Consider the following 23051-nt stretch of genomic DNA (forward strand, 5'->3'; position numbering starts at 1 on the left):
ATCAAAACGAGATGTCAAAGTAACACGCACCCGAGCAACAACGCCTAGTTTCTCCAATGTTTGTACTGCATCATCAACATCAAAGTCACATTTCTCACCAAACTCACCCATTTTTAAGTCTTCACAATGTTGGTCAAGATCATATGCGTCACATTAACATAACTCGCAAGTTAGCATACTTCCAAACAACCCATAATCACATATTCTAAATTGAAAATGGAAACAAGGAGGGTGAACAAATGTTTCATACTTCTCTTGTAGCTCTACCCTGTTCCATCAAAATATAGAATGAAAGAATCACCTTTTTCACCTGCAAGTTCAAGTTATTTTGAACGTTCAAAAAAAAAATATTGCCAGAGATTTAGAATACAAGTTCACGACTACCTATCCTCCTCGGAAATTCAATCATTAGTTACCAAATCATGAGGGAAGAATTTAACCTTAAGGGGTAGCACAGTTGGTCCTGCCTTGGGTTTGCTCTCCAATGGTCACCAGTTCGATTTCCCTCAAAGCCACTGGCGAGGCAGTACCTGGTCGAATTTCCAACTAGGGCCCCGAGATTAGTCGAGGTGTGCTTAAACTAGCCTGGACACCCGGTTCAAAAAAAAATGAGGGAAGAATTTTCTTCACTTCGAAAAGTTGAATTGATCCATATTTGAGGATGTGCACTCACTTCTTTTCTTTATATAATAAATGAGTATGTACTTCAGTACTTCTACAAATGAATTATCAATTAAGATTTGTTAAAAAACTAATTGGACTTCAAGTTGGAAAAAATATGAAAGACTAAACAAAAAGGGGGGAAGATACCGAAGCTTATGCGCTATAGCACTTTTAGATGATAAGCATCTTCCCTCTTGAATCGAAGTATCATTCAATAGAGTGTGTGATGCCTAATTCCCTTTAGAATAGTAATGGATATCTAAGAATGAAGAAATTGTGTCTTGGTGAAACCAAAGATAGTGTTTCCAATTATCTAATTCTAAATAAAAAATATCATATAAAATGGTCTCAACAAACCAAAAAACATGGGACGATGGGAGCAATGGCTTGGGGGATTACTAGTAAGTTTCAAGCTAAGGTCGTGGCTATACTTGAAAATATTGAACTTGCTATAGAGAAAGGGCGAGTATCAGTGTGGGTAGAGTCTGACTCTTTGTCTCTTTGTCTATGCATTCGGTTCAATTATGATCCCTTAGGAACTAGAGAATGATACAAGGTGAAAGCTATGTCAGATGAAACTCAAGTTTTGTATGATATACATCATGGAGAAGCCAACTTTGTTGCAAAGCAGGTAGCAAAATTGCAAAAAGATGTGTTCGTTTTGTATGAAAAGAAACCCACCTACAAATTTATGTGGGAGGACCCTAATGTTGTTTACTTAAGATTTTCCTGAATGCCTAAGAAATTAAATGTCTTGTAGTCTACTTATTGTTACACTGAACTTGGGAATCATTCTAGGAACCTTGTAATCTTCTCTTATCTTAATCCATTCTATAATATACAAAGCAACTTAACTAGCAAAAATAGTACACAACAAGGAAGACAAGAAATAAAACCTTTAGTCCCACTAAAGCACATATCATATAATTTATGGAAAAGAACATAGCGACATGGAACAATATATATTCAGAAAGTACTTTCGCATTGTTCTTAACATGAAAATGGACAATAAACCAGAAGAATTAAGAAGACAGCATGTAATTTTATGTTTACACAGAAGACCCATAACTATAACATAATAGATGCTAATATAATATCGAATATAGATGCTTCACATGCAACCACCAAAGAGGGTGTATGTGTTATTCAACTCTTCAATCATTTGAAGGACCCTTATGGTGCAAAGTGCAAACGTCATAAATGGAGTTTTGATACACATGCAATAACCTTTTTCGTTCAGAAGTTGAAAGGAACAAAAACAATCAATCCCCACCATGTGATTTTTGAAAATCTGAATTTCAATCTCTAAACCACCCACCTTGAATTTTAAGCCTTTGGGAGGCCTCAACCAAGCTTCTTGTCTCCTATAACACTCATTTGACTCTTGGGATTCTAATCATGAGTACTATCTATCACATTTCTCAAGTTTGTTGCATACCAAAAGAAATATGTTTTCCTTTTACCAAATATCCAACCCAATTCAAAAACAAATTTTAAAAACTTCATTGGAAGAAATAAACAAAATTTATTAAAAGGTGTGGAAGAATAACTTACCTACTTTAAAGGGCAAAAACCATACAGTCTCTGTCGTATGATGGGTAAGTCTATGCAACACATCGTCCAAAAGAATTTGTTTCCACAATCTATGGCTTCCAGCTCTCTAAAAAAAACCATCTCCATCACTATGATGAAAGCATGCATAAACATATTTTATTCCTGAACATCTGCATATATCATCTATAATTCTATATAAATGATAGCCTATACATCATGGACTCATGGTGCATGTTCTGAACAAAATATCAATCGTGCCATTACTTTATATAGCTAGAGAGCGAAAAATATCCATTCAACAAGATATGATGCTGCATTTCAATTCTCATTGCTATGAGAGTAAGACTTGAACTTTGAAACTTAAAACCACTGCTAACGCCCTCGTATGGCCATATCAATTACCACTCCAACTATGTATAGTCTCAGTATCAGATTGACATTCTTGAGACCACAAAATCACCTCCAAACATTAGTAAAGTATGTCTTAGATGCCTGATATTAAAATTTTCATATCGTCTTTTTTCTAGGAACAACTTCTATAATCAGATCGTACAAGACATATACATAGACACGGAAGTCATCATTCTTAAAAAATAAGATAAATACCATTAGTCAAGGTTGAAATTTGAAACAAAGTCCTACTTCAAGTGCATTTAATTCAACAAAATTCTTTGTCTTTATGCTTCACTTTTGTTGTTTGTCAGACCGAGCACAAGCATCAAGCTTTCATTCTAAACTCTCCACCCACCCTTTGTTCAAGTACCTACAATGTTTCTATTAATTAATAAAATCAACTAATTACACAAAAATTAATCAATTAATACCTTGATAGTTTGAGCTTGTTGAGAGTTGAATGATGCTTTAGAAGAAGTCTTGTCATCAACGAGCACAACATTTTTCATGAGTACCCTTTGTACTAGTGTGTCAAGATTAGATCCCATTTCCGTTAAATTCACTATTGACATTCAAGGAGTTGAGGTGAAGAGAGAGAGAGAGTAAAGGTTAACCGTACCCTATGCCCTGAAACATAATGACCTGGTCTCTAAATTTTGAGTGGGAAACTGGAATTTGGGCGGCATTCTTAAAATCTTCACTGAGATACCAGCGGGAAAAAATTAGTTGGCAACAATGACCTTGGAAACTAGGGGGTGTCACAAAACCATTTACACGAACCGAACCGAACCGCATGAGTTGTGTCAGTTCGGTAAATGGTTTTTAGAAGTATAAATCGAAAATAACCGAACTGAACCATATTACTACCAAAATTACTAAAAGTTTATATATATATAATTTCTAACAAATCTTGATTCCCGTTTTAGTCGCTAACCTATTGTAATTTTATAACAAATCATTTTAATTAAGTTTTAAAAACCCGTTTTAATTTTCTAACAAATTGTTTTAATTAAGTTTTATAAACCCATTTTTTAACCCCGTTTTAATAGTTGACTTAATTTAGATATATGATTTCAGTTTTAATAGGAGAATGATTTTCGTTTTAATTAGATATACTATATTTTTCCTCTTCAATAGGGAAAGAATTCCCATTTTAATAGGAAAAAGATTCCCGTTTTAATTAGAAGTGTTAGAATTTCTTTTTTCTAATAGAGGAGGAATTTCTGTTTTAATAGGAAATTGATTCCCGTTTTAATTAGAAGTGTCTAATAAATAGAAAAGGAATTCCCGTTTGAATAGGAGATGATGATGTGGAATTTTAATAGAGCTCAAAAAATACCCTTTGTGGGAGCTTTAATATTAAGACTAGCTTGTAGACCCGTACATACGCACCGGCTCTTTTGAAACATTTCGATTTTTTTTAGAAAATTGGGACTACCGTTTTAGTCGCTAACTCGTTTTAATTTTCTAACAAATTGTTTTTAATGAAGTTTTAAAAACCCGTTTTTTCAATTGGGAGAGAGATTTTGTTTTAATAGGAGAAGGATTCCCGCTTTAATTAGAAGTGCTAGAATTTGTTTTAATAGAAGAGTAATTCCCGTTATAATAGGAGAGGAATTCCCATTGTAAAAAAAGATTTCTGTTTTTCAAATATGAGAGAAATTTATATTTTAATAGGAGATGACGTGGAATTTTAATAGAGCTCGAAAAATACTCCTTGTGGGAGCTTTAATATTAAGATGTAGATATAGATATCAACTTACAAGCTATTTGATTATTCTTCCATAATGTTGGTTTGGTTACGGTTAAAGACAGTTAACCAAAAAATTATTAGTTCGGGTCAATTTTTGGTTTTGTAAAATACATCGGTTTAGTTGCAGATCGGTTAACGATAAGGTGTTAGTTTGGTTGCGGGTCGGTTAACCATTAGCCATAAGGTGTATCTTGTAATACCTAAACCAATTAGGGCGGTTCAAATAACGGTTTCAACCCAAAACCGAACCGAACCAACCCATGCCACACCACTCTTAGAAACAATGTATGAGGCGGTAGGGCAAGTCATCGAGTCGAGTTGTTCGTGAGTAACTCGAGCTTGCCTCGTCAAAGGCTCGACTCAAACTCGCTCATTCAATAATATGAGTCAAGTTTGAGCACATTTTAAAACTCGAACTCAATCGAGACGCTCGCGAGGTAGTCATAGTTCGCACTTTACATAGTTATTATGTTAACACTTATTTGGGATAGTTATTTATGTTAGTGTATTGGATTATAATTACTCAGCACATATTGATTGTATTTATAATGTGCATACCTTGAAATAGTTGTTTGATAATGGTTATTATGGTATTAGTGAATTGTAGTTGCATTTTAGTATTTTATTTAGATGAGTTTAGCAAGTTATTTTGGTCTTGAGGTAAAATTTAGAGTTTATTTGTGCTCAATTATCTCTAGTTTGTGGTTGAAATCGAGCCTATACATAATACAAGTCAAATCAAACTCTAGAGCCTATGATCGAATTCAAATTTGTAGTCTAAAAGAATAGGAATCTAGACTCATTGAGCTACTCGAATACTCGATAAGTAGAGCTTGAGCGTGAAATAAAGCTCGAACAAAATTGGAGCTCGACTCGAGAGATACATGAGCCAAGCTTGAGCACCCTAGTACTCGACACGAGTAGCTTGATGACCAACCCATATGAGGGGCACAACGCTCAACACTCCTACTAGATCGAATAAAGGCTACTATTCCTACACACTCACACTTTGTTCGAAGTTTTGAGTTTTGCGTAAAAATTATGGTTTGGCAAAAGATAGCTTTAAGATTGTCAAATGGTCTACTAAGTTGAGAGACTTGATGGGCATATTATAATCGATGTGGATCTCAACATTTTTGCCAACTTGGTCTATATTAAAATGATATTACGCGGCTTTTAGATGATTAAACATGACAAAAACATTAGGTTTGCATTGAAATACATGACTCTATCTCAAAGTGTAATAAGTATAACCTCACATTGACTTTTGCGTGAAAGCTTTCTTTTCTTTGAATTTTGATTCCCCGGTTATAAAGTATGTAAAACGTGGGGGTTAGCTAAGCAATATTTATCTGGAGATGGCCACAAACGTTAATTAAGTCAAATGCAATAAACCACATTACATACACCAAACTGGTGTTGCTATCTTCACCATTACCATATTAAGATTATTAATCTCTTTTCAAACTATATAAGCATCAACAAAACCTTGATTGCATAAACAACCCATCAATTTTATTCTCCCTCTATATACACATGCATAACAACACACAGTCAATCCATTATTCTATTTCACACAGACAATCCATTATTCTATTTCCTTAGATCATATGACAATTTCCAGTGTGCTTAAATTTGATCAAATTGTATTGCTAATATGATTCAATTGATAGGTTAAGATATGGGCAATAATAAAATCAATAAATGTATAAATCCTAATATAATCATATATTTGAACGAAAAACCACTAGTTGTAATCATAAACCTATATATTCCGCATAACCACATAATAATAATTATTAGGCTAAGGAGATTCTCAATCCCCCTTGGTTGGGGATGATTATGAATATTGAAGTTGCATGCAATGAGAACATCTTCATGAGCCTCCAAACTTTTATTGCTTAAGGGATTAGTAGGTGAATCTTTCTAACACCTTATATAATAACAAATGATAATGCCAGTTCATTGATGACTCAGCCTATTCCCTCGTTAACTCAGTTTCATATTTTTACAAGGAGAGGATAATTAGTGGAAAGTAAAGAGTTCGTTGAATGAGATAAACTCTCAATGAAAAATATCTCGAAACAAATCATATTAAACGAATACTACATCTCAAAACAAATCATTCCTTTCAAAATTTCGACATAACCTCCTTTGTACTTTTAGCATTTTCAAGAACGAGAAACCTGTCATAATGCACTTTCATCCAAATCCAACCATTTTCCAATCAATCCAACAAAGAAACCATAATAGTTTACAAAGAAGATAACAATGTTCACCAAGAAGACACTATTACATATAGAAACTACACGAAAGGTTATACATAAGTTGCAATCTGTTCCAATCTTAATATACACGATGCGAAGAACATAGTATATGGCGAATCACATACCAAAATCCATTTGTAAAACACGATCCAAATAGATACATTTTATTTCTTCTCCATTTAAATTATATACAAACGCATTCCCCGCGCCTTTAACTAATTAACATTAACATGTGAGGTAAAAGTTATGTATTAAGTGACTTCAGCATTTTCTGTATCATCTCACTAAAGGTAGTACTCCTGAAATTCACAATTTAATAAAGAGAGATTAGTACGTTAAAGATGTAGAAAAGGTCCATGCTCCAGAAAATCCAAGTCATTAAAAGAATTTTAAAGACATTCATACTAATATTACACGAATATATGCAAATGCTAATTTAAATGTAAAAGTGTTGTGTAGCAAATATATGGAAGCACATTCTTAAAACTAACACTAATAAAATTCAAGTTCATGCAAACCTAGGAAGAGAAATAAAAGATCAAACTAGTTATTTCACTAGGAACAAACTAAACCATACCAAGTACTAACATGTAATTCTGATCTCAACAGGTAGTGTAATCTTGCCGCGGCTTAAACAATGAAACACCACAAATGGTCGGGGATGGTAACAAAGAAAAACTTAATAACTAAAATTCAAAACCCACGGCCAGCGCATATTTTAGGTTGTACAAGTATATAAGATGTGTCGTTGCTTTAATGCTCAACATTGTCCATGTTTAATTATATGGAACGAGCCTCTCTTCCCTTGTAGTCAAAACTTTCCTCTCTAGCGGGACCGGCCTGGCCAGAAGTCTCGTTTCCTTCAAACAATTCAATCAGTCGGAAAGTCACCTTACTGAACATTTGATTATATACAACCTCATGAACATTACAATCAATCAATCGTTCTATACATTTCCATTTTTTATCCCCGAATACACAAGAAAAGGTAGAAGTGAGCTTAGCTTATATGGTTAACGAGAGGTTTCTCACTTAGATTCTCTTTCCCAAAGGGCCAGTCAGTTAAAGAGGTTTCTGCTAAGCGTCAGTAGTCTACCACCAGTAGGTTACCAAATGAGTTAGATTGAAGAATCTTGTGCTAGACTTGCCCAATAAAAGAGTCACGACGCTTCCTATGACGGAATATAGCAACTAAGACCACCCTTTCCCACTTCTGCAAGGCTTTTTTTTTTTACTATAATAGCGAATGAACTTCTGATGGGTTTCATTCTTTCTATGAAATCTGGCCTTATGCTATGAATATAGTGCTTTCAGTGTCCAAGAAGTCATTATTGAATTGACCTCCGAATATGATCAATCTCCAGGCTATAAGTGCTTTAAGGCGCTGATTTTGAACACCTAGCGCAAATGACCTAGGGTAGTGGTAATCTTCATAGGGCTAGCGCTTTAGGTTTTTATGGATAATAAGAAGTTGGTAACTTACTGGGCTGGGTGAATCTATTAGGTCGCTGCATTAGAGTTAGGCAGGACTGATGAAGCGCTCCTGCATTAGCGGGGATTTCACGATTAGTAAGCGCTCTTGCTATAGCATTTTCATGCCAGTAGGCCCGTATTCTATATATATAGGTGCTCGGCCGGTCGGTATAACTATGAAGATGACCACTATCCTTAACAGATAACTACTACCATAAGGCCAGATTTCCTGTCATTAGACCAGATGAAGAAACTACGTGCACAAATCATATAGGGCTATCACAAGATCAAAATAGGGCAGATGAACGAGCTTGAATCTGGTTGTGACTAAGAGTTTGGCTACTTACTCTGCACGGGGGCTATCGATAACTGAATACACGACACTCTAGTTGTGACGCCCCTCTCGCGGCATTTCATAACCAATGAGTTCTTATGATCGCCAACACACCCTGGGACGCTCTTAGAGAAAATGCACTATAGGTCGTGTGGAGGCTCATTAGCTCCGATTGTCAATTATCAACCGCTTCCTAATAGCGTAGTCGGATAGATTAGATTGTCGCCCACTGAAACCGATTCTCCTGTTGCTATCCCTAATGATGATTCTTTCGGCGATCCAAGTTCTTAGGTCAGATGAAAAAAAAAACCTATTGGCAGACTATAAGTGGTGAACTACATTGATAACCGGCTATTTCCTACAAGTCTTTCTTCATTTTTAGAGCAAGAAACGGAACTACAGAAAGAATCTCAATTTTTTGCATGGAAGATTTGATTGCTCAATATATAGCCACAAAAGAATTTTCTGTGGTTTTTGGTGTCCTTATGGCTTTTGCCCTTTTTAGAAAAAGAAGAATTTTGAAAAATCTATCGACAGAGGAATTTAACAACGAAGCAAACGACATACTATGCACAGAAATGACTCAAAAGATCGCTAATACCTTAGAAGAATTAGTTCCACAAACAGGCGTAAATATCCGAACGGCATGTAGTAGTTCCGCGTCACTCGCAGAAAAGCTTGTTATCACTTATTCTAGTGATATAAATGCCCTCCAAGAAGTTTATTTTGATTTAGTTAGCAAGGGCATTGCGAGCGACCATTTTGTAGTAGCACTTGATATCTTAAATAATTTAGCTGGAGGCCTTTGAGTATGATCTTGGCTCAGAACGAAGGCTTGCTATATTCTTAACATATGGAAGTCGAACGTTGTTTCACTGGTCTTGTAGCGTGAGAAGTAGGTTCTGTCGTTGGCGACAACACTGAATCCACGTCAGTATGCAAGATGCAACCATCCGCCGTCAATCCTTCTTGTATGCCGCTCCGTGAGCAAAGCTAAGTAAGAGAAATCTTAATTCCAATGAAATTCCTTCGACCCAACTCTCCTCATCTTCCTATTTATAAGCCACGGCTCACTTCGACGTTTCCAATGTCCCGTGGAATTCTTTATTATTTCTTCATACTAACAACTTTCATTTGTTTTTTTGTATTTGGTTTGTCTCATGCTAGGGTTCGATTCGAACCTCCTGTTTCTGAAATTTGATTCCCTGATCCTAAGAAAGGTACTCCACTTTTTATTAGAAAGGGTCGAGTGGGAACTAGCTCTATTTGGGGCCATCATTGTCTCTCTTGTTGATGGTGAAAATGCGCCAATGCCCTTAATGGACTTTACTTATTCCAATTCGACCATGAATGGAATGCCTAATGGCATCGGGAGCGAGTTGGAGGGGCGGCCCGAGATCTTGAGAATGAATCAAAATGATCAGCAAGTAGGCCTACCGCTCAATCCTCATGCTCCAGACCTCGAATTACGCCTAGGTCAGCCCGGAGTGGAGGTTGGGGACGGCCTGGATCCCATTGAAAGGCGAATAAGGGACCGCCTTGCTTTTTATGGGGAACCCAGTGGTGGGAATATTGCTCTGGACGACGTCCAAGCTATTATTCAACTAAAAAGGGAGATCCTAGCGCGTATGGTCGAATTAGATCCCCATCCGTTCTGGACTGAGCAAGGGGTTCGAATCATTGTGGAATCAATTGTAACTCCACAAGGGCCAAAATATAAACTCCCTACCCTAGATCAAAAGTGGGGAGAATTACGAGGGGCAAATGCCCAAAACTCCCATTTTTTTCAAAGGTTAAAAAAAATGAGGGAGAATTTTCTATTGACTGGGGAATTTGAGTGAGGCAGTCTACCATGACTTGGAAGACAGAGAACTCGGTGCCATTGAATCTGAGTTTGAGAGGGTTTTCATGGATCTAGCGACAATCGGTATGGTTAGTTGAATCCGAAAGAGATATGTGTTGGTCTTCTATATGACCGACATAAGTCGAAATTATGGAACAAACATAACAAAACGAAGTTTGGGCTTGATCTAAGTATGTCGGCAGCCGGGGACAGGCCGGTCCAGCCCCTAATTACAGGCATAGTTCGTGATTCCGAACGAAACTCCGGAATTCCGCCCGGAATTTCGGTTTTCCAAAAAACCGGAATTCCGAATATAGAGTCGAAATTTCTGAAATTCCGAAATAATTTGAAATTCCGAATGTGATAGGGTTGAAATTTAATGGATTTCGGTTTTTGGATTTATCAGAATTCCGAGAATTCCGAAATCCCGAACTATGATTACAGGGACCAAACCTTCATCGCTACCAACCCGCTATTCCTAGCCCTCATCCAAAACCCTTCTAAGCCCAATCCAACCATCGAAGCGATCCCAGAACCACCACATAAAGCAAATAGATCACCGGGGGCTTCTTTCGAAGGAACGGTTACGATGATATATGACAACAAGAGAGACCAAAAGTGCTATGGGACGCTATGCTAAGGCTGTGTAAGAGATGGAGGAAATAGAAATCCGAGTATAGGCCTTTTCGTCCCTATCGTATACGCCTTGTCTCTAAACTAACCCCTTGTTTCACTACTTTTGATATGCAGAATTAGCACTCTTTCTATACGCATGTCGAGTCGCTCTCGAAGTCCAGGTTATGGAATATTTTTGATTCCCAAAATCCAAGGACAGGCGATCTCAGTGTTCGTCAAAATGACCTAAAACCACTTAGTTTCTACTCAATGTAGGGCATGTCAACGATTCAAAATGATTATAATATAGATCTTACTGGCGGAAGCTTCAGTTTAATTGAATCTACACTTTAATTGAAACACAATTAAAAGACGACCTAAAAATCACTCTTTTATTGAATCTCTCAATCACAAATCACACACATAAACACAACTACTGAAACCCTAACTACAAGCCCGTTATTTAAAGTAAACCTAGAAAGCATAAACCAATAGGAACACGACATGTGTCCAACTAACTAATGGACTCGAACCATGGGCTTGGACTCAACTAAAGGGCTCACGCCTATAATATGTAGAGGGAACATAGGCGCACCCCTATGACACTGACAGACTCGACTAACGTTCTACATCACTCTCCCCAACCAAAAAAAATTCGTCATCAAATTTCTAATCAACAAAAACTTCAGGTAAAGAGAACCACGTCCACAAGCTTTAGGAAATCGGCCAATACCCCAGCTGGAAGAAATCCGACCATGAATTTTTCCTTTGTAGCAGCTTCCCTAGCTTAAAATTAGTAACCTACAACATGCTCTTGCACACAGATTATGAAAACAATAACCAGAAGATGCACCAAAAAAATTTGGTACCAATGGCTCGTCTTGAAAGCTTGTAACTTCACCAACATATGTGACTTTCTTTAAGGAAATCCAAATCTGCAATCGTGCTTTTTTGAAAAACAAATCACTTCGTTTGTCAAAATGAGTCACAAAATTTTCCCAAATCAGATCTTCGTACTTATCAAAAAGAGACTCATCTTCATACTTATGAAAGATTGGTGGAGCGCCCAATAGGGGGACTTCAACACCTGCCGGCAGCCGAGCGGCGCCATCATTGAGGGGTACACCCTCACGTTCCTCATTGAGGGGAGGTTCCTTGTTGGTGTTATCTTTCATGCCAACTCTGTTCTCTCCGTTGTTTTCTGGATCTGTAGGCGCAAAAGGGTTCAGAATAGGGATTGAACCATCAACCTGAGATGCATCATCAGTACTAGCCACTGAACCATTATTCTGTGGAGGTGGTTGTTGCACCTCTCTTTGGACTGGAAACTTTGCTTCCATCAGGTTCTGGAACATCTGTGTCATGTTCTTCATGCTTTCTTCTAAACGAGACATGCGAGTATCCATGGATGGAGACGACCTCGAGTTGCTTTGTGATTCATCATAACAACACAAAAAAAATTGACTTTTCGAGAAAAAAAAAAAAAATAAATCACCGTGAACAGTAACCTGGGTGAACAGTGACACGGTAAATAGTGCCTGATGAACAGTGTTTCGCGAACAGTGTTTTCGATGAACAGTACCGTGAATAGTAGCCCCTAAAATTAATCTGCTCCGATACCAAATAATGTAGATCTTACTGGCGGAAGCTTCAGTTTAATTGAATCTACACTTTAATTGAAACACAATTAAAAGACGACCTAAAATCACACTTTAATTGAATCACTCTTTTATTGAATCTCTCAATCACAAATCACACACATAAACACAACTACTGAAATCCTAACTACTACAAGCCCGTTATTTAATGTAAACCTAGAAAGCATAAACCAATAGGAACACGACATATGTCCAACTAACTAATGGACTCAAACCAATAGGAACACGACACTGACAGGCTCTACTAATGTTCTACATCAGATTACTATTAATAAAGATTCTTAGCCGTATAGTCCACACCTCAATGATTTGAAGAGCTTGGTTCAACGATGTGATAAGTCATTCTTTGGATACGCTATGTCAATTGTCCTAATCATTACCGAACGAGCAAACCCGAGTGAACGAGGGCACTGGCCTGGCTTAGTCCTATTAAACAAAGAAATGGTCAATGAGAGAAGAAAGAACAGAGCAATAGGATTCCCACATATTAGTATAACCCTTCGAATACAGAGTAGCCAGTTCTTTGGCGATGAATTTGATCTAATCTATCGGAACTGGAGTAGGTGAAAAAGGAACAGGGCTTTTGTCACCCCAGTGAGCTCTTCAAGTTGAGAAGGAAGTCTTTATTGAATTAACCAAGAACCTACATAATCTAATAGTCCGGCCCATCGAAAAAGATTCGTTGGTAGGGAGTGTGGATTCATCAAACGCTTCGAAAGATCCAAATCCACTTTCTTTCATTATGGAATAAGGATTCATACGCGTCAAGTCTCGATAGAAATCCCAACTTATTCTCGTCTCTTGTCCTATGGTCTTCCTCTATACCATCTATACCCTCCGCCCGCCCAAGACCAAACCTATTGTCTTTCGAAGCAAGAAATCGGAAAGTCCGAATTTTCTATCGCCACCGGGCTTTCGATTGGGTTGGTGTTCAATGTCGATGAGATTTGAACATCGGTCACCCAACTCAAAACCCGTTGGGTAATTCTTCCCCCCCCCTTCCGACCAAATTTCTCCCTGCTCACCTAGATCCATAGACCGGCTTGCTATTAAGGTAAAGCTATTCAGTCAAGCTTTAACATAAGTGAAAGATCTGCACCTCGTCCGAGGAACTATTTGGATTATCTTACGTAAGACCTTAGTTATCGCTGCTTTTAGATGCTCACTTTTATGTTGCTAGTTGAACGCATGTGTTTCTCACTTGGCCGGAAGGAAGACTTTTGAAGAAAGCTTGAACATGGTGAGGTGCCCTCATATTTTAATCAAGCCCCCCTGAATCGTCGAAGGAAAGACAAGAATCTCTTCCTCTTGAGCTTGAGACCTCGACCGAGAAGAAGAGCCATTCTCGATTCGGATCTCACTCTTCAAGACAGATTCGTGAAAGGTCAATCTCACGCCATGGAAGTTTCATTGCTGAATGACTTGTCTGCGCTACCAACTCCTTCCTCAACTTATCTAACGATAACCTCGACCCTCTCGTGTAAAGAGTGAAAGAGTCAACCAAGTGCGAACCGGGGGCACTTCTTCAAAGACCTCAAATAGGATGAGTAAGTCCGCCAAGAGGAATGATATCCGAGAGCTTGCCCAGCTAAAAAAACATAGTGACTACCTTGGTCGCTTGACCCAAGGCAGAAAAAAAAGATTAGTCGATAGTGTAGAATTCACCACACTAGACGCGAACAACCTATCGATCAAGACCTAAACCTGTCGGTAGCCAACTTCAGGTCGAAGCTATAACATATAGGATTACCAATTAGTCAATCAAGAGGACTCGTCTGATGAAACATCTTGTGGTATCCCTTTCAAGACATCCATAAGACAATCATGGTCGGGACGCAGCAAGCCTTGATTCACAAAATTTACTATTCCACCTCCCTCAATACTATGGGTGCAAACGGATAGGTTCGGATGCGGATATGCCTGTATCCGAATCCGAAAATTTATACCGATATCTGAATCCGAATCAAATGGATATTAAAAAATTTATCGGAATCCGATTTCGGATATCCGAAACGGATATCGGATAATATCCGATCCGAAAATTAAAATTAATTAAAATTTTATTTGCTTTAAATAATTCATTTTACCACTATAACAACTAGTATAAATATATATATTTGTCATTTATTATTATTATTTTGTTATTATAGTTTTATATTATTAGTTTATGATTTTATATAATATTTTATACAATAAAAAATGAATAAATTAATTATATATAATAACTATTAATTTTTTAAATCGGATCGGATATTATCGGATGCGGATATGGCAGTATCCGAATCCGTATCCGAAACCAGTTTGGACATTAAAAAAATATCCGAATCCGAATCCGAATCCAAAATTTTCGGATAATATCCAATTTTTCGAATACGAATTCGAATCGGATTCGAATATTTGGATATCCACTTGCACCCCTACTCAATACTATGGCACCTTAACCTGTTAAGAATCAGGCAACCTAGCCCCTATCTCTCCTCCTTAAGAGCCCTTAATGCATTCCATAACTGAATGAGCTTCCCCAGAGTCAAAGTCTGTGGACTACAATGCTCAGTTTTGAGCCTCGACCGGCACAGCAGGTCACATTTCCATGTGAAATAGGCACTCCGTCCTCCGTCCGTCAAAAAGAGTTTACTACTCCATCGATCAATCCAACGCAATAATCCCAACTAGGCATCGCCCGATTCGATCACTAATCACTAATAGAATCGGAAAGAAAGTGAGTTTCCTTACTAAAACAAATAAAGTCGGTAGAGGATACCTTCCTTGAAAGGAAATGGGATTCAGTATTCTTAACCTAAGGATACCGAAGAAAGACAACAAGACTTTCCACTTGAAAAGAAGAAGCTTGCTCTTCCGAATCTAACCGGCTTTTATGTGCTATTCCTTCCGCCATGGTTCAGGGCTAGTATAAATAAAGCACTAGCTCGAGGCTTACGTAGTGAAAAAGGACTTTAGCGGCTCTTCTCCTCAACCTTGTTCAATTGGAGCTAGCTATAGGGAGCACTTTTTCTATGCTTTATTTACTTACTATAGAGGCGGGGTTTCCCCTCAACAACTTGACCCTACCTACCAAGAGATGTACTACTTACTCTCCAAACCGGTCCCCGCTTCGCCACTTCTTCAACAATTATGAAAGAGTTGGAAGGCCTTCTCATAGCCTTTGAATCGGAAGCCCTAGACCATACCAACTCGCTTTGGACCACTTCTCCCACTAGACGGGACATCCTTGAAGCCAAAAAGACTGTGAAAACACTTTTGAGATTGAAATCTCAATTTAGGAAGGTACCTTAGCCTTCATGCCCTCGATCAAACTATCAACCGACCCATTCGGATGGACTAATAGAAAAGAGTAGCCTACGCTGGGGACCACCGGACATACCTACATACGGACTGCGCATTTATTGATACTTAATTCTGCCCCTACGGCTATTACACATGACCGAGGAAGGAAGAAAGGAAACTCGGTCCTTAAGTAGTTAGGGCTGATCGGGTGATAGGATTGACTCGCGAACCGAATGGAAGTGCGATTGTAATCGCTTTACCGCTCAAGTAATCATTCCAAGCCCCTAAAATCTTCCTACCGCCTTATCTTATTCTATTCCGTAGTCCCTTAAGTGGTAAGGTATCATAAGAGAAGAGAGATGCCAAAGATGAAAGGAATGAGAGGGCATCCAAGCCTATTCCATCTAGTCCGTATCCATCCGTAGCACCTAACCCTATGCCGGTCATGTAGAGCGAGTTCCTTTGTTTGAGTCCGTGAAACTCCGCGGAAGCAAGGACGCTTTTATCTTTTAGCGAAAGTGTTAAGTTCCCCGCCTTGTTGTGTCCGCTAAAGCTCGAAAACATTTGATTCTTGCTTTATTTCTTTCTTCCTAGGATTTTCTTTCTTGCTTGGTGAATTGCCTTTTTAGGTTTAGAACCCAACTCAGATAATCTCTATTGATTGATTGGCCTCGAACCCTACTTCGTTTCACTGCTTTCGGGTTATCCCGAAGTCTGCCTTTAAGTTAAAGTAAGTCAGCGTGCAAGAGCTAGAGTCATAATGGAATTAGAAGTCGAAGTGAAAAGTAAGGATTCAAGTCAACTTGAAAAGCAAATAAGTCGAAAGTGATAGAGTGACCTTGGTTAAGTAAGTACCCCTCTTTCTATCTTGTAGTAATCAGTCCACGCTCTAATCCCTTTAAAAGAAGCTTTCGATGGTACCATGGAAAGGTAGATGGATTGGGCTGGCTAACTACAACTATGGTTGGAGGCAAACAACCATTGTAAGGCCGGCTAACTACCATTGATGATGGTGGAGCGTCGACTTCCGACTCGGGTTGGAAGAACTAAGATAACATACGCCCGCCGCCACCCCTATTTAGTGGGGGACTCGCTATGGTATTGGCACCGGATATGCCTTGATGGTTGCGCACTTCCGCCATGATTGGTCAATGATGATATGCCGATAGGGCAAGACGAAAAGTTAAAGCGTGGATCAATTGAAGCTAAGCCCGAAAAAAGAGTAGTGAGGAAAGCCCATGCCGGTATAGTAAGGGAGGCCTATTGTGGGAAATGGCTATGCGATCGACCGGGCTCGGGGCAATGTGGAAAAACGATTGATTGAGGCCACCAAGGGGATTCCTCTATTCTATATTAATAAGTGGAGGAAAAAGCCATTTCTTTCTCCTTCGCTAGATGTTTTCTGAATTAAACTAGCGAGTCGGTCTAGTTAGTTTATATTGCTCCTAATAAATTTAGATATAGAAAGTGTGCAACGAGGCATCTTTCTCACAAGTGATTTTTTGCTCCCAGTGGGATTTGCTCCAAGAGCTCCAAGGGAAACAGGAACCAACCAAGTGTCCACTGAAAAAGGGGTCAACAGTTATCAAAATTCCACCTTAATATATGCTTCCTGATCGATTTACCCCCAAACTTAAAAAAATTAAAGAAAAAAAACTTAACCATTTACAAAATCTAGTTTTTGGTCTTAATTGTTGGGGAAAAAAAAGAATAAAAAACTTGAAGTGCTAAACTAGTGACACTTCTTTCAAACTAAAAAAAAATCTTTAGCTAATGATGGGAAGAACTCCTATATATTTTACAATGAAATTTTGTAATTCTTTTTTTTTTTTCTATTTTTAGTGGGGGCAAATCAGGAAGTTTGTTCTAAAGAAGGAATTTGATAACTGACAATCTCTTTTTAGTGGACACGTGGTTGGTTCCTGTTTCCCTTGGAGCTCTTGGAGCAAATCCCGCTGGGAGCAAAAAATCACTCGTGAGAAAGATGCCTCGCTGCACACTTTCTATATCTAAATTTATTAGGAGCAATATAAACTAACTAGACCGACCTGCTAGTTTAATTCCAGAAACATCTAGCGAAGGAGACAGCAAATGGCTTTCAGCTCCTCCACTTATTAATATAGAATAGTGGAATCCAAGTCATTAAAAGAATTTTAAAGACATTCATACTAATATTACACGAATATATGCAAATGCTAATTTAAATGTAAAAGTGTTGTGTAGCAAATATATGGAAGCACATTCTTAAAACTAACACTAATAAAATTCAAGTTCATGCAAACACTAGAAGAAATAAAAGATCAAACTAGTTATTTCACTAGCAACAAACTAAACCATACCAAGTACTAACATGTAATTCTGATCTCAAAGAAAGTGTAATCTTGTCGCTTAAATAAAGAAACACCACAAATGGTCGTGGATGGTAACAAAGAAAAACTTAAGAACTAAAATTCAAAACCAACCAACAAATGTATATTTTTAGGATGTAATACAAATTGTCCCCAAAAAAAAAACTTCACCACAAATAGTTTCAAACCTCCCATCATATCAAATTCTCAACCAACACAAATAACACAACCAACGACATCATAACAGGTTTAATCTCAAGATACCTATAAGGGCATACCTTAATTGGTTCAGATTTGTAAATAAGGATTAATTTCAGATTTTGGAAAACTTTCTAGAATAGGACAGGTTGTCTTCTTTCCCCAACAAAAACTTGCACGCCTAACTTTTCAACAAAGAAGGTGAACTAAAACCATTTAAGGAATAGACAGAGTATTTTAACGTTGAGCCGAGATCCATTTAAGGCATAAAACAAATGACACTATAACGAGCCAATGCTATAGCTAACAAAAAAGAGTAAACACACTTTCTACTGCCCAATACTAGCATGATTGCCAACTACCACAATCTTTCATCCCCTCAAGTTTAGCATCCCGAACACTTAACTTGAATCCAAATACAATCCATCAAGACTTCTTTCTCAACCCAACTACAATCCATCAAGACTAAACAAACAAACATGGTAGGGAAATGTAAACAATCAAACACCAAACAAGATTATGTAAATAAAATCCTAAAGAGAACTTCAATCCTTAAATGCATTCGAAAATAAGTTGGAAACAATCATAATGTTCCCCAAGTAACTGGTCAACTAGTACAGGTTCAATTATCTCATTACTGATACTAACATTAAAATTAACAACCAAAGAGCAATAGAAATAATTAACAACATAAGCATAAAAATTCGAAAGCAAATACCTTAATACTAATCACAACTCCTTTTCGGCTAAACTTCACTCCTCGATCTTGATTAAATTCCTAAAGAATATCGTTGCATTCTCTAACCACAACCAAAATTTATGACTATAAAGTATTTTAGATTTTACTGCACCTGATCCAATGAAGCAAGTTTGTCAAATAAAAGGAAGACTATTATATTGATGGCAAAATATCCAAGCTTACGATATTCGTCAGGTACGGAAAGGACTTGATTTGGTCACTATCAGTTTTGTTGCCAAAATCATAGAGGAGACCGTGGAAGGTGGTGGTAGTAGTTGTGAAAGGAGAAGATAATCGGGTGGTGGCGGCATAGATATGGCCGGGTTTGTGAGGATTGTCGCAAGAATGGGTTGATGGCAAACTGCAATGCTTTCTTCTCCTTCAGTGCCATATGGTTGATGTGTACCACTGGCATCACAAAAAAATACCATGAGACTAATGTAAGAGTGATTCTGAAGGACCAATCAACCATGTGAAAGGTTGATGAAGGAAGTAGTCAACAATCCATTCTTTAGAGCATTCCCAATGCAAGTCACTATGAGGGGAAATTGAGAGTTTTCACCTTTGAATACCAAAAAAACCCTTGCCCAATGCAAGGGTGACAAAGTCGGTGACTTGTAACTAAGTCACAACGAGGGTAGCACTTGCTACCGAGATTTTCACTGAGTTGTGAGCTTCGGACGGAATATTTTATTCCGTCTCGTGTGTTTTTATTTAAATTTTTTTGGTTTTTTTTTTCGGATGGAACCCGCATGTTTTTTCAACTTTTTCAGTTTTTTTTTTAACTTCGGATGGGATGTTTCATTCCGTCTGGTGCATTTTTTCGATTTTTACATTCATACGGAATCAAACATTTCGTCCGAGGTTTAAAGTCACCTCTGCATTGGGCAACCTTTTCTTGCTTTTCACCACAAAGGTAGCAAAGAGGGAAAATAGTCCTACATGAAGGTGAAAAAAAGTTGCTTGCATTAGGAATGCTCTTAATGGTTTCTGATAATATTCATGTCAAAATGAACTAATTTTGTGTACATTAAATTCCCAAATGCCATAAGAGAAAGTGCCTATAAGAGTTGATGCCAACTGACTTCAATAATAATATAGGTGGTGTCCTCAAATAGCTTTCTTATATACTAGTACTGGTTAGTTTCTCTGGGACAAAATTCAAATATTCTGAAGAACCAAGTTAAAACTTTAATGTGCTAGTAGGTGTTTAGGAGTAAATTGTTCAAAGCTTAGGAGCTTTCACTTCATTGATGTAAGCACTCAATCAAAAAACATATTCTCTATTGTACAATCTTTTCAACATTCACTATAGTTTTGATGGTTTGAGTTTGTAAAGTTACTACACGAAGGGATGTGCTGCAATCTCTCATTCAACAGCACCCATCAACAGGACACCATGCCTCCTAATAATTTGAACGAACTAAGGTCAATTATTGGTGGCAAGGCAGAGCTGTTGCACAGGGGAAAATTAGTTATACTAATTTGTAAAGAGGAACTTAAGACAAACCACACTATTATATATGGGCAAAAAAATATTGTCAGACTTAAGAACACATTATTCTTCAACTAAAATTTCAATAAGGTGTGCATATCACTTCGAAGAATTCATAAGGACCGCTCCAGTGGAAGACAACTCTGTATTCGAATACCAAGAACTAAATTGTAATGATAGGCAAAGATCTTTATTTTCAGTAAGGTGGTCTCTATGCAACTCTATAGACAGTTACTTCTTAAAGTTCATCAGAATGAATTACCTGATGTTTGGAATAGGCAAAAAAATGTGATTTTCAGTGAGTTTCTCAGAGACTGACATAATTCTACCATTGTTGTGCTATTCAAAGAGTGATCGATTCTTCTTCTTCTTGTTTTACAATATTGTGGAATTGGAGTAGTTTCTTTGATTCATTCAGGTTTAGTTTTAAAGGAGGTGGAAACCCATTTTTCGTTTACATTGTCGACAAAATTATGATGTTATCTTTTAAAATCTTTTTCTTCTGGTTCTACCCTCCTGTTCTTCCGGTTCTACCCCTCCCATTGTGTGGTTAGAAATCGTGCGCACCAAAACTTTCGGTACATCTCGCGCACCATAGATATAGCATTATATATGAGCAAAAAAATATTGTCTAACTTAAGAACACATTATTCTTCAACTAAAGTTTCAATAAGGTGTGCATATCAATGAAGTAGCAAAAAAAAAACAAAATGATGATTGAGAAATGCTACGAAACATCACTTTGAAGAATTCATAAAGACCGCTCCAGTGTCCTAATTTCTTTTATAGGAGAGCAAGTCAACTTGGCAAATTCTTAGTGATATCTTGTCAAGTTATTGAATTCCTTCCCTCCACACATTCTCATTGCCTTACCTTTCCTCTGTTTTTGTCTCTCACTCTTCTCTCACTTCTATAATGTTTGCACCAATTAATTCTCCTTCAACCCCTTGTCTAATTACTTCACTCAAACATGGTGACCCAGTTAGGGGTTGCACTCACTTCTCCTCGTTTACTCTTTTCTCCTCTCCCCAAACCCTTCTTCTCCCTTTCACCATCATCTTATTCTTCACCAACTTGTTCAAAAATTCACTTCAATCCATCTGTCCAACTTATTAATCACAAACTATCACCTCGGCATCGGGTTTTCATTATTTCCCCTAAAGTCACTGAGCAACAACAAGGTTGGTTTCTTATGTTGTCTAGTATATATAATATATCATCTCAGTAATTCGATATATTTACTTAGACTGTGGATATTATTTTCAGGTCAGGTAAAAGAAGATGAGGGTTTTGACAGTAACATCATGCCATATTGTAGCATTGAGAAACAGAAGAAACCATTGGGGGAGCTAAAGTAAGAGTTTCTTCTAGCACTACAAGTACTCACTCTAATAGTTCTTTTAATTCCTCTTACGATTATTATTGTCTATACTTGGCTTCAGTTTTCATAGATTCTAGACATAGAAATTTGAAGAACGAGATTCCGACAAACATAAATACTATCTCATGCTACATTAACATCAATTAAAATCAATACACATGATCTTCTGTTTAAATGTTGTCAAAGAATCATATTTCATAAATATGAATGTATATAATTAAGTACCATTTTTAACCACTAGCCATTACTAGGCCAATTAACTGTCTAAGATTCACAAACCTGTAGAATCTTGTTTGTTCCACCCCTGATTCCCTGAATCTTGCTTTCTCCATGACCCAATCACATCAAAGCGTGAATACTGAAACCCAAAGACACATGCAGAAAAAAAAAATGGATTCAACTCTAGTTCTTTTTAGTTTCCACGGTGTAAAGTTCAACTCAAATAATAACAGAACTAACCAAAAAAGTAAAATATAGTCCAAGTTACCATTTTCTCATCAAAACAACCAATCAAATAACATAATCAATCAACAACCCAGTAACAGAATGTATGATCAAAGAAAAAAACTAGCAAAAACTCCCTAGAAAAAAGAATCATTTGTTCAAGAGTACCGTTGATGGGTGTGCGAAAACAAAGTCGAAAATCCCAGTTGAAGAGTTATTCTTTGAAGAAGAAGAAGAACCACCCTTTGGTCCAAAAAGCTCATTAGATATTGAAGAACCAGTTGAAGGTGAAGAAGAAGAAGAAGAAGCAGTTGGTTTTACAATATTGTGGATATGGAGTAGTTTCTTTGATTCGTTCAGGTTTGACTTTTGCTTATGTGTTGCTTATGTGACACATCACCAGCCACCTCAATGTGTTGGTTGACTGTGTCGATATCATATGTCAGCAAAGAATTATTGATCAGCCTATCTATCCCCGAATCATATGATGTTATTTTATGCATGCTAAAAAATGCTATATTCATTTCCCAAATCTCAGAGTAGCTTATGATGAAAATGTCTCATGTCTTTAATGTTTTTCTATATTGGTTTTAATTGTAGATCTTTGA

At 37.4% G+C, this 23051-nt stretch overlaps 2 long non-coding RNA genes across 3 annotated transcripts; both read right to left on the reverse strand.

Moving 5' to 3' along the window:
* On the reverse strand, positions 1 to 22358 carry LOC147477566 (uncharacterized). Of its 2 annotated transcripts, XR_015207975.1 has the most exons (4): positions 22279 to 22358; positions 2218 to 2323; positions 441 to 715; positions 1 to 310 (listed from the first exon to the last, which is right to left on the reverse strand). It is a non-coding gene; the product is annotated as an uncharacterized LOC147477566 (long non-coding RNA). The 2 variants fall into 2 exon arrangements; XR_015207974.1 differs by lacking the exon at positions 2218 to 2323.
* On the reverse strand, positions 6591 to 9476 carry LOC147477567 (uncharacterized). Its single transcript, XR_015209504.1, has 2 exons — positions 9039 to 9476; positions 6591 to 6929 (listed from the first exon to the last, which is right to left on the reverse strand). It is a non-coding gene; the product is annotated as an uncharacterized LOC147477567 (long non-coding RNA).
* Positions 22359 to 23051: the final 693 nt, after the last annotated feature.

This window comes from Coptis chinensis, chromosome 9, assembly GCF_015680905.1.
Source record: "Coptis chinensis isolate HL-2020 chromosome 9, ASM1568090v1, whole genome shotgun sequence".
Lineage (NCBI taxonomy): Eukaryota > Viridiplantae > Streptophyta > Magnoliopsida > Ranunculales > Ranunculaceae > Coptis > Coptis chinensis.